Below are 13,068 nucleotides of genomic sequence, written 5' to 3' on the forward strand. Positions count from 1 at the left end.
TGGAATCAGTTGGCTTCAGTCAAATTTTGGACCTCCTACGTATTATTAATCTTGAGCAAGTTCCTTAATAGCTTTGTGCCTCAGTCTCCTTGTGTGTAAAATGGTGATAATATTGGGCCTACCTCCTGAGTTTTAAAAATGAAATGAATTGCAGTTTCTCAGGCACTGGGATGGGTGCCCCCACTTAAGAAACACCACCTACTATGTAACTCTCAGATCTACCCAGGCTACTGTTGAATGGGACATGGTAGAAAGAGGCTGAGGTCAAGTACTGGAAAGCTGCTGGGGCTGCATTTGGATTCTGGTTGTGCCACTGACTACCAGTAACTACTAACTGCATGCTGCTTAACTTCTTTGAACCTCAGCTTTCTCTTTTGTAAAATGTGAAAAACTATAGCCCATGTCCACAGCGTTGTCATGAGGACTATACGAATACAATGTTTCTAGAAGTCCTATCATGCGGTAAATCCTCAATAAATATTTATACTCCTTTTTCACCTTCTTCCCTGTCCCAACTCTCAATATTCTTCATGCTTCCTCATGATTAAATCTACTCTAAAAAACTAAAATATCACTACACTTACCAAGGGATTGTACTTCATCTAGAATCCATGCCATAAGGGAACTAATGAAATACATCAAGGCATAAGGAGAAAGGCAGCCAAAACCCCCCGACCTTCTGTGCTCCTGAAGTCCTATCTTGAAGGCTGACTTATCTAGAAGTACCACATTCAATCACAAATGTTTATCTGTACTAGAACAGTGCTGGTGGTCCAGGGAGTTACAATAAAGAGAAAATAACACTTTCTCTGGCTACAGAGAACTTAGAGTATAGAAGAAGAGAGAAGAAAAGTAAAGTTCACAAGTAGCTCTAATGCATAATGTCTATGATTCATCTACTGACAGATGTACAAACCAAATGTTACTGGGTCTCAGAATAGTAAGTGGGCCTATCTGGTTTGCCCATATGGAAAAACTTCAAGACCAAGGTAATATCTGATCTGGTCTTTGAGGCTGAGTATTGGATGGGAAGTTATATCAGCAGAACAAGGTCATACTAAACCAATGGCCATGGTTATGAGCTAACATATGTCTCCCTCAAAATACCTTAGAATGAGATTGTATTTGGAGACAGGGTCTTCAAAGAGGTAATTAAATCAAAATAAGGTCATATGAGTGGGTCCTATTCCAGTGTGACTAATGTCCTTATAAGAAGAGAGAATTAGAACCCAGACACACACAGAGGAAAGAGCATAAGATGACACGGGAGAAGATGACCCTTTGCAAGCTAAGGAGAGAGGTCTTAAAAGAAACTAACCCTGCCGACACCTTGATTTCAGACTTCCAGCCTCTGGAACTATAAGGAAATAAACTTCTGTTTTTTAAATCACTCCATCTGTGTTGCTTTGCTATGGCAACCCTAGTAAATTAAACAATCATCAACAGCAAAGATGAGACATGGAGCAGGAAATATATTCAAGGAAAGTGCAGTTTCCCCTTAAAAGAGGAGTATTTGGAGATGAGAGCAAAAAGAGGGGATTTAAGTGAAAGAATGGAGAACCTTGAACAGAAACTACAGACCTGGATTTTATTTGGTATGTGGAGAATCATTTAAGAATTTTGAAAGGAGAGTGAATTATTAGATCTACCCTCAGAAAGACGAGACCCGTGGGGTGGATTAGAGTAAGAGGGACTGGGAGACATAGAGCAGCTGGGAGTCTTTAGGCAACACTTGTACAAGATACTGAGTTGCAAGTTTGAGAGGAGGTGGTGGATGTAGCAGCAAGAATGGAATAAGAGATGGAATTGACTGGACGCAGTGATGGAAGGGAGTAGTGTGACCAGGAGGGAATAGTGTGACCAGGAGAACATCTGAGGAGGCAGGTCAGAAGGTCATTTGGAGCAAAGTTCATGATTTTAGATTTATCTGGCGAAGTGTGAAGTAAAAACCATGCAGTGACCAGAGACAATTTAGATCTGGAGCTCAGGATAGAAAGCAAAGCTCAAAGGAAGATGTAGAAGCCCTTTGAAGAGCAGAACAATCACCACCACAGCAGTGGATGGACAGGCTAACATGGAAAGCCGAAGCATACCCATAGCTGGGAGCTAATAAGGATACAGGACTTCAAGATGATTAGGATCGTCAACCTTGCTCAGATTTTCCTTACATGGAGTTCCCGTTGCGGTGCAGTGGTTCACGAATCCGACTAGGAACCATGAGGTTGTGGGTTCAATCCCTGGCCTTGCTCAGTGGGTTGAGGACCCAGCATTGCTGTGAGCTGTGGTGTAGGTTGTACACGCGGCTCGGATCCTGTGTTGCTGTGGCTCTGGCGGAGGCCAGTGGCTACGGCTCCGATTCGACCCCTAGCCTGGGAACCTCCATATGCCGCGGGAGCAGCCCTAGAAAACAGACAAAAAAAAAAAAAATTTTTTTTTCCTTACTTGACTCCCTCCACCTCCTTTCTTCACCTGCTCCTGGCCCTCTCATGGAAGGAAGTGGGCTTGGCAAGACAGTAGGGAGTCATAGGGACTGGTCCTAAATGGAGAAAGAATGGCAAATGCAACTTCTATCTTTAACCTACTTAATTGTGACATCATTTACATAAGGTAAAATGCAGTGGTTTTAAGTATGCAGTTCAATAAGTTTTGATAGGTAGTTGTAACCACCGATAAAATTGAGATGAATATTTTACTTTCACAAAAGATTTAATCATTCCCTTTTTCATCCAATATCCTCCTCACCTCCAAACCCCAGGTAGCAGCTGATCTGCTTTTGTTCACTACATATTAGATTTGTCTTCTCTAGAGTTTCATAAAAATTGAATTGAGCACTGGGGACTGCTATGTGTCTAGTTTCTTTATTTTAGCATAAATGTCTTTGAGATGCACGCATGTTTCGTAATTTTTTTTCTCCTGAGTGTGTTTCCATCTTATGAATATACCACATTAAAAAAAATCTATTCTCCTGTTTGTAATTTTTTCTCTGAGTAGATTCCATTGTATGAATATACCACATTTTAGAAAGTCATTCACATTTTAAATAATCCATATGGATTATTTCCCAATTTTTTCTAGTATAAATAAAACTGCTATGAATATTTATAATGAAATTCCCAGTGGTGTGATATTTTGAAGTTTAATATTCCAATTGTTTATTTCTGGTATGGAGCAACATTTGATTTTAGTATTTTGATGGTGTATTTTAGCAATTTTGCTAAATGACATTAATTCTACCATTGTTTTAATAAATCCCTTTGATCTTCTATATGAGAAAAAAATAAAAGTTTACTGCTTTCTTTGAATGTGTATGCCTGGAACTCCTTTTCCTTTCCTAATGGCTCTGGCAAGGACCTCCAGGACATGTTGAATAGAGGCTGTAAGAGTGAATACCTTGCCTTAGTAAGTCTTAGCAAAAAAGCAGTCTTTTATCTTTAGATAAAGTATTTGCTGAAGGTTTTTGGTAGATGCCCTCTCTCCAGTTAAAGGAGTTTCTTTCTGCCTCTAGTTCCATCAGGTTTTATTATGAATGGATGCTGAAATTTTCACATGCTTTTTCCTCATCTATTGAGGTAAGCAAAATTTTCTTTTTTTATTAAATAATGTATTCATTGATGAATTACGATGGTGGTGAATAAGTTAATTGACTTTCAAGTGTTAAACCAACCGTGCTTTCCTACTTGATAATTATATGATGTTATTTTTATATAGCTATCTTTGATTTTAATACTTTATTGAGGAATTTTGGATTCTATGTTTATTAAAATACTGTTCTATAGATTTTCCTCTTTTGTAATGTCCCAGGATTGGTTTTATGTTTTCTTTCAATGTTTGGTAGAATTCACCAGTGAATCCACTTGAGTCTGCGGTTTTCCTTTGAGAAAAGTTTTAAAGTATAAATTCAATGTTTAAAATTGATATAGAATTTTTTTTTTTTGCTTTTGCTTTTGCTTTTTAGGGCCACACCCACAGCATATGGAGATTCCCAGGCTAGGGGTCGAATCAGAGCTGTCACTGCTGACCTAGGCCACAGCTACAGCAATGCCAGATCCGAGCTGTGTCTGTGACCTACACACAGCTCACTGCAACACCGGATCCTTAACTCACTGAGCATGGCCAAGGATAGAACCTGTGTCCTCATGGATACCAGTGAGATTCATTTCCTCTGAGCCACAACAGGAACTCCCCAATATAGAATTTTTGAAATGTACAACCGCTATGGAGAAAAGTATGGAGGTACCTTAGAAAACTATACATAGAACTACCATATGACCCAGCAATCCCACTCCTGGGCATATACCTGAACAAAACTTTCCTTAAAAAAGACACATGCATCTGCATGTTCATTGCAGCACTATTCACAATAGCCAAGACACGGAAACAACCCAAATGTCCATTGACAGATGATTGGATTCAGAAGATGTGGTACATATACACAATGGAATACTACTCAGCCATTAAAAAAACCAAAATAATGCCATTTGCAGCAACATGGATGGACTCTCATACTGAGTGAAATGAGCCAGAAAGACAAAGACAAATACCATATGATATCACTTATATCTGGAATCTAATATATGGCACAAATGAACCTTTCCACAGAAAAGAAAATCCTGGACTTGGAGAATAGGCTTGTGGTTGCCAAGGGGGAGGGGGAGGGAGTGGGATAGATTTGGAGCTTGGGGTTAATAGATACAAACTATTGCCTTTGGAATGGATTAGCAATGAGATCCTGCTGTGTAGCACTGGGAACTATGATGGAGCATGATAATGTGAGAAAAAAGAATGTATACATGTATGTGTAACTGGGTCACCATGCTATATAGTAGAAAAAAAATTGTATTGGGAAAATAACAATAAAAAATTTCTTAAAACAAAGAATTTTTGAAGTGTTCTATTTCTTCTTGTTTGTTTTGTACTTTATGTCTTTCAAATAATTTATCCATTTCATTTAGGATGTCAACTCTTATTCACATAAAATTGTTTAGTATGGAGTTCCCATTGTGGCTCAGTGGTTAACAAATCCGACTAGGAACCATGAGGTTGTGGGTTCGATCGCTGGCCTCACTCAGTGGGTTAAGGATCCGGCGTTGCCGTGAGCTATGGTGTAGGTCACAGAGGCGGCTCAGATCCCGTGTTGCTGTGGCTTTGGCGTAGGGTGGCGGCTACAGCTCCAATTGGACCCCTAGCCTGGGAACCTTCATATGCCACGCGTGCAGCCCTAGAAAAGACTAAATAAATAAATAAATAATAAAATTGTTTAATATATTTCCTTGTTATTTTAATTCCTGCATTTTCTGTGGTGATATCTCTCATTTCATTCCTCATTCCCCCCACTCCTCATTAAATATCAGCCTAACTAGAGATTTATTAATTGTACTGATGTTTTCAAAGAACCAAATTTTGGCATTATTGGTTTTTTCTCTATAATTTATCCATTTTCCATTTTATTCATTTCTATCTTATTATTTCCTTCCTTCCACTTACTTTGCTTTTATATTTCTTCCATTTTATTTTTAAAATGGAGGTTTAGATAATTTTAGAATATTATTCTTTTTAAATGTAAGCATTTAAAGATATGTATTTTCCTTTTACCACAGCTTCAGTTGCAGCCACAAAATTTGATGTTTTCTTTTTCTCCAATTCAATATATTTTCACGATTCCTTGTGATTTCTTCTTTAATTAGTAAGTTATTTAGAAGTATGTCACTTCATTCCCAAATACTTGGAGACTTTGAACATATACTTTTGCTGTCTAATTTAATTCTGTGTGGTCATAAAATATACTTTCTAAGATGTCAATCACTGGAAATTTACTGATTTTTTTTTTTTTTATGGCCCAGAACAGAATATCTTAGTAAATATATGTGTGCGTTTAAAAAGAATATATGTTCTGCTCTTGATGGACTGGGTGTTATAAAATTATAAATTTGGTCAAGTTGACTGATAGTGCTGTTCCAGACACCTATATACTTCCTGATTTTTTTGTCTATTTGTTCTATCAATTGTTATGAAAGGAATTTTGAAATTTGCAACTATCATTGTGAATTTGTTTATTTCCTCTTTTCGTCTTTTTTTTTTTTTTCATGTATTTTAAAACTCTTGTTCAGCACACACATTTAAATTTGTTATGTCTTCTTGGAGTTCCCACTGTGGTAGAGCGGAAATGAATCCAACTAGTATCCAAGAGGATATGGGTTCGATTCCTAGCCTCACTCAGTGGGTTAAGGATCCAGTGTTGCTGTGAGCTGTGGTATAGGTCACAGACGTGGCTTGGATCCTGCCTTGCTGTGGCTGTGGTGAAGGCTGGCAGCTGTAGCTCCAATTCAACCCCTAGCCTGGGAACTTCCATATGTAAAAAAAAAAAAAAAAAAAAAGTTTCATATTCTTGATGAATTGGAGCTTTATTAGTAAGTTATTGTTTTTACTTTTGTTATGGGTAAAATACCCTTTTGTTATTAGTAACAATACTTTTTTTCATTTTTTATTATAGTTGATTTACAATGTTCTGTCAATTTCTGCTGTACAGCCAAGTGTCCCAGTCATCCATCCATCCATCCATATATATATATATTCTTTTTCTCACCTTCTCCTCCATCATGTTCCATCCCAAGTGACTAGATATAGTTCCCTGTGCTATATAGCAGGATCTCGTTGCTTATCCACTCCGAGTGCAATAGTTTGGTAACAAAATTGTTTGTTCCACTTTCTTTGATATTAATTTAGCTGCTCTAGCCATCCTATGATTAGTGTTTGTGTTGCATGTAGTCCCTTCCTCTCACTTTTAAACTATTTGTATCTTTATAGTCAAAGTTAGTTTCTTACAGGCAGCATATATTTGGGATTTGCTTTTGTCTTATTAGTCTGTTCAGATGGCTATAACAATACCATAGACTAGGTGGCATATAAACAAAGGAAGTTTATTTCTCGCTGGAGAGTCCAGGATCAATGTGCTACCATAGTGAGGTGAGGGCCCTCTTCCAGGGCATAGGCTTCTCCGTGTCCTTACCTTGTGAAAGGGACTAAGGAGATCTGTGGGGCCTAAAGTACTAGCGCCTCTCAAGAAGGCTCCACCGTCATGTCCTAATCATCTCCCCAAGGCCCCACCCACCTATACCATCACACTGGGCACTGAGATTTCAAAATATAAATTTGGCTGGTTGGCGGGGGGGGGATGTAAACATTCAGACCATCAAAACTTTCTCATCCACTCTGAAAAGACCAAATGTTTAATGTATATAACAATAAGTTTAGTTTACATCTATTATTTGATTTTTATTTGTTCTACTTGCTTTTGTTAATTTTTCTGCCTTCTTGTTTTCTTTTGAATCCATTGAGCATTTTAATAATTATACTCTATCACCAAGACTTACTCCTTTTGTTTTTATTTTTCAGTGGTTTTTCTAGTTTACAACCTACATGTTTCACTAAGCACAGTCTCTATAAAATAATATTATGCTACTTCATATATAATGTCAGCACCATCTATGTTCCCCTTCCATAATTTGTGCTATTGTCGCCATGCATTTTATTTCTACACATGATATATTGTTATTTTTTACTTTAAACAAATATCCCCTAAATAATTTTATTTTATTTTTAAAATGACTTTTTTTATATTTTACAATATATTTACCACTTCCTATATTCTTCATTCCTTTTTGTAAATTCAGATTTTCATCTGGCATGCTGTTCCCTTTGCCTGAAGTTTTCCTTTAATATTTCTTATAGTTCAGCTCTGCTAGTAATGCATTCTGTTACCTTTGGTATGTCTAAAAATTTTTTTATTTTCACTTCAATTTTGGAAGCTATTTCGCTGAGTGTAAAATTCTAAAATGACAGTGTTATCTTTCTTTCAACACTGTAAATTCATCATTCCATTGCCTCTGGTTTACATAATTTCCATGAAGTCTGAGATGATTCTTATTATTTTTCTATACCTATTTGACGTTTTTCCTTTGACCCTTTTTAAGATTTTGTCTTTATCTCTTTTGCAACAATTTCATTTTGATCAAATCTTGTTTTTTTCCCCCTTCCTCGTTTCTTTCTTGGATCTGCAGATTTATAATTTTCATCAAATTTTGAAATTTTCAGGTCATTATTTCTGTAAGTATATTTTCCGTTCTCCCCACAAACATTTTTTCTTGGATTCCAATGATATGTGTATTAGACCATTAGATATTTTCTTTGAGGTTCTTCTTGGGTTTGTTTTTTTTTTTTTTAAGTCTTTTTTACTCTGTATGCTTAATTTGGGGTTGGTTTCTGTTAGCACTTTTTCAAGTTTGTTGATTTTTTTGTGTCTAATTGCTGTAACTTCTGTCCAGTAAAATTTTAATTTTGATATTATATTTTTCATTTCAACTTTCATTTGGTTCCTTTTTCTGTCTTCTATTCTTGTTGCATTATATGTTCCTTCAAATTTTTGAGTACACTGAGCATGTTTTACATTCTGTCTGCCACTTCTATCATCTCTGTCATGACTGAATCTATTGAATTTTCTTTTCCTGTACATATAGGACTCATTTCCCTGCTTCCCTGCTTCAGTTTTTAATCGAATGTTAAGCCTTATGAGTTTTACAGTGTAAGTGCTGCTTTTTTTTTTCCCTCTTCCTTTAAAAAGTGTTGGTGGCAGTGAAGGTACTTGTGGATCACTTTGATCCTTTTGAGACTTGACTTTAAGCTTTATTTTTAGTAAGTGTGGGGCTCCTTTAGTCCCACTAGTAAGTTGTGAGTGTTTTGAAGTCTCCACCGAATGCTCCAGGTATTCAGTATGGTCTCTCCACTCTGGCTTCTGGAAAAATAACGAGTTCTAGCCCTGTGTGAGCTCTGGGAACTTTCGCTTACAAGTCCACAGAATTACACTTTCCTTGAAAGTTGCTCTTTGCTTGATTTCATGAAGTTTCACCTTACTTAGGGCAGATTGGTATTCAGCCAAAGACTCAAAGTACCCCTGTGTAGACTTCACAAGCTCTTTCACTTGTGGTTCCATTATTTCTGGTACTCTCCCCTGAAATTTTTAGCCCCCTCAGCTTTCCTGGTGTACAGTCTCTGTTGCCTCAACTCTAAGAAGCTGCAGGGCTTTGTTTGAGTTTATCTCTCTGCACATTGATCCCGGAATCACCTCCAGGAAAAAAGCCAGGGCTATAATAGGGCTTAGCTCGGTTGTTTTCCTTTATCAGGGACCATCGTCCTCTGCTGCTTGTGGTCCAGTGTCTGAAAGCAGCTGTTTACATATTTTGTCCAGTTTTCTAGTTACTTATGGTGGGAGGATGAGTCTGGATGCTGCTAGCCATAATCAGAAACAGAGGTTGTCTAATTTATTTTTTCAATGCTGTGCAAAGCAATCAAATAAAATATTTAGGGTATCAATCTATAGCAGAACTATATAGTAGAATTCTTTTGCTTTTTAATAAAAAATGTGGTCATGGAGTTCCCATTGTGCCTCAGTGGGTTAAGAATCCAACTAGTATCCATGAGGATGCGGGTTCTATCCCTGGCCTGGCTCAATGGGTTAAGGATCTGGTGTTGCCATGAGCTGTGGTGTAGGTCACAGATGCAGCTTGGATCCTTCAGGCTAGCAGCTGCAGCTCCATTTCGATCCCTAGCCTTGGAATTTCCATATGCTTCAGGTGCAGCTCTTGGGGAAAAAAAAAAGAAAGCTGGTCATTATGAGAATCTATCAATGTGAGGCAGAGTGCTAGATGTTTTAATATGTCTTTTCTTCTGTTAATCTCATAATAGTCTTTTAAAAGATGTGTTATTACTCTTACCTAACAAGTGAGGACGTGATGGTTCTAAGCATTAAGTCCTAGAGTTAGGATTCAAACCCTGGGCTGTCTTCCTGCTGCACTGGTTCATTCCACGGTGTTCCTCTCCCCCACCTGAGCTGCACGGAAGGAAAGGATGACAATCCATGAGGGATTGTCAGAGAGGAAAGAAGATTTTAGGGTTCAGGGAGGAACTGGAGATGAAAGCATGGCCTGGCAAAGCCACTGTGTGTGGGCAGCCTCTCTCTATGACTCACAGGCTCCTCGACTGCAGCCCTGTCCTAATCTGAAATGGAATTTATGTTCCTCACTTTGAAACGTTCAGTTTAGATCCATTTGCCCTAATTTTCACAGGTTCTCTGCACCATTCCATTTGCAGAAAGTTGACCATTTTTCCTCCTGCACTTGGAGTCTTTGGTTTGTGAGGGCTGTGTCCAGACTCTTATTAATTTCCTCTGACTTCTTGTCACGCGTCTGTGCCCCTGCAGGTTTTCTCTTTGGGATTTTTCTGTCTTTTTCTGCTGCTGTTATGAAAGAGACCTTTGGTTTCTGGGGTTCCTTCCATAGAGTTTTAGGCATATTTTCATGATTCCTACATAAAAAATCCTTCCTCGATCATCAACTCCTGCCTAAGCAGGAGCCAGTTTCTTCCCTCGTATTTTTGGCTCTGTTCCTTAAGAATGGAGCTCAACCTGCCTTTTCTGCAGAGACGGACATTGCAGCTCCTCTCCCACTGGATTCATGAGCTCGTCACAGCGCACAAATAGCATCCAGAGATCTACTTGAAAACCTCTTACCACTCAAATCGAATAGGTTTTCATCAGCCCTGATTTGACTTAATTTAGTTTCTGATTTGGGGATTCAATTGGTCATTAAAATTCTTTATCAGCTTCTGTTATCCTTATTCTCTTTTCTCTCTTATGACTTATGTGCTCCCGGCTAGACTTCATACAACTGGAGGTTATTTTATATTCTTTTCCTCTCCAAGTAATGCCAAATTCAATTTTGAAATCAAGATCTTTCTTGCATCCAAACCTGTTACCTGTATAGTACAACAGGTCCCAGAACTTTTGATTTCCCTTCTTATTAGGATAAAGTTTAAATTCACCGTGGCAGATAGTTGCATCATGCATGCCAACTCTAATGCCAAGCTTATAAGGACTCTGAGGACTCGTTAAACTTAAAGGGGGAGATTGTGCCTATCAGTTAGCAATGGCTACAATGCTGATGGAAGAGGAGAGTGGTGACACAGATGTGACACAGTTGCTTACCAACCCTGGAAACTTTTCCTTCTCTGATGACAATGACTGTGGGCTGACGTGCCAATAACAAATATAAGAAAAATAAAACCTTAAATGCTAGACTGGAAATAAATCCTATGGTACAAGTAATCTTCATGAGTGCTTATTCTATACCAGAAACTATGCTAAATTCTTTATATTGCTTAATCCTCATAGGCACTCTATGAGGAATATACTATAATATAATATCCAATTTAAAAGCAAAGAAAATTGAGACTCTGAACGTTTATGTAGCTTGTCCAAGGCCGCATAGCTGATAACTGGCTCATAACCCAGTTCTGATTTGAGAACTGACCACTGATTGATGAGAAAAGTGAGACCAAAAGGTTTCACTTGTAGGTTTATGTGGCAGAGATAAACCCCTTTCATTTTCCTCCTTGATACATAGGAAGACTACATTTCCCAGCCTCCCTTGCAAATGGATGGGACCACATTATGGGGTTCTGGCCCGTGGAATGTGGGTGGAGCAAAACCTGCAACTTCTAGCTTTCAAGCTCATAAAACATCTCTTGTGGTCCCTCCTTCTCTCTCTTCTCTTCCTCTCCAGTAAGACATGGACTAGAAGACCATGAAGCCCTAGGAGTCATGGAGCCAAGATAGAGAAGCACTGCAGGTCCCCAAATGCCTTGGTGATGCAGAACCCACAGCTGGATCACATGGACCTGTGATGTGTGTGAGAAATAAACTTTCATTATACAAACCCACTCACATTTGGGGGGCATTTGTCACAGGAGTCCACCTACCCTGGGACGTTTAACTCATGTCTAGTCTGTGTTTTGCCACCTCCCAACACAATGAGTCAAAATGTATTCTCCAAAACAGGCTCCTCAAGTTCTGATCACTGATTTCCCATCAGCTCTGTATTTTTCACAGATGCACGTGTCTCTGCTTTCTCTGTGTTGCCGCCACAATGAGACCACACTCTTCTTCCACTTTCATTATCTTGACCCTTAGGGAGGGTCCTATCACGGGAGCAGCAGGACCCATGTCCTCTGGTAGATGCCTGCCATTCCCTATTGACCTGGCTTTGGTCCCGTCTCTCCTTGTCTCTCACTATCTCAATTAGAAATTATTTTCCCATCAAGTGTACTTCCTTCTTACACTAAATTTCAATGCTTACACCTAAATAATATTGTCATTCTGACTCTAGACCGAGGATAAGAAACTCAATGTGTTCTTTGAAAACTGGAATTTGGATTCAAATTTTGTAGGGTTTCTTTTTCTCGGTGTATGGCTCTTTGTTTGGTTGTTTATCTTTTGTGAATCTTCTGTTCCAGACTTGCTGGCATCCTTTGAAAGGAAAGGCACTGCTTAAAGAAGTTTTGTGTTATGCTTTGTCAAACACAAACACATTCGTGCTTGTTAACATTCTGTTGTCATTATGGTGTCTATCTGACGCTATCCCATATGTTTAATACATGGTAATAATGTTTATGGAATCACTTCATTATAATTACAGTAGGGGCTCATGATCACAGCAGCAGGGAAGAAGCTATAGAATTGTGAAACCAGCTCATTACGGACCGACTGCCCTTCTCTATATAAATACAGGCAGGCTGGAAGCATGCTGCCACGCCACTTTGGTGTTGGGTTGTGTCTTCCTTTGGGGCACAATTTTCAATTTCCACATCCCTGGGGCACATTTCTGTACCACCACTGAGTTATCTATGCTCAAAATTCCATGTGATGGAAGGTTGCCCATGAAACTGCTGAGGATGTCAAAGAACAGAACCATAGAAAGGACTCGATCCAATAATAATAATAATAATAACAAAATATAGACGTGTGTGCTTTGTGCATGTGTGTGTGTGTGTGTGTGTGTGTGTGTGTGTGTGTGTGTTTTCTGTATTCAGTACGAGACTCAGTTCTGTAGAAGCCCATTCATGGAAATGCCACTCTTACTGCTTCCTAGAGAAGAACAAAGAGCAAAGGAACTGCAGCAGAGGAAGAAAAACCCTGGCTGAGATGAAGTAGGTTTTCTCTTGAGATGTGTGAGTTAAAAC

The 13,068-nt window shown here is 38.6% G+C and overlaps 1 long non-coding RNA gene across 1 annotated transcript in view; it reads left to right on the plus strand.

The window, feature by feature from the left end:
• LOC102160458 (uncharacterized) overlaps positions 1-12,841 on the plus strand; it is a 579,515-nt gene extending 566,674 nt beyond the window's left edge. The window contains exon 11 of the long non-coding RNA XR_014804289.1: positions 11,613-12,841. This is a non-coding gene — a long non-coding RNA (uncharacterized LOC102160458). The remainder of the gene's footprint in view (positions 1-11,612) is intronic.
• The last annotated feature ends 227 nt before the right edge of the window (positions 12,842-13,068 follow it).

This window comes from Sus scrofa, chromosome 5, assembly GCF_054392235.1.
Source record: "Sus scrofa isolate SSC_HxYL_T2T_F1_AM1 chromosome 5, Sscrofa_HxYL_maternal_Yorkshire_Landrace_v2.0, whole genome shotgun sequence".
In the NCBI taxonomy this organism is placed as follows: domain Eukaryota; kingdom Metazoa; phylum Chordata; class Mammalia; order Artiodactyla; family Suidae; genus Sus; species Sus scrofa.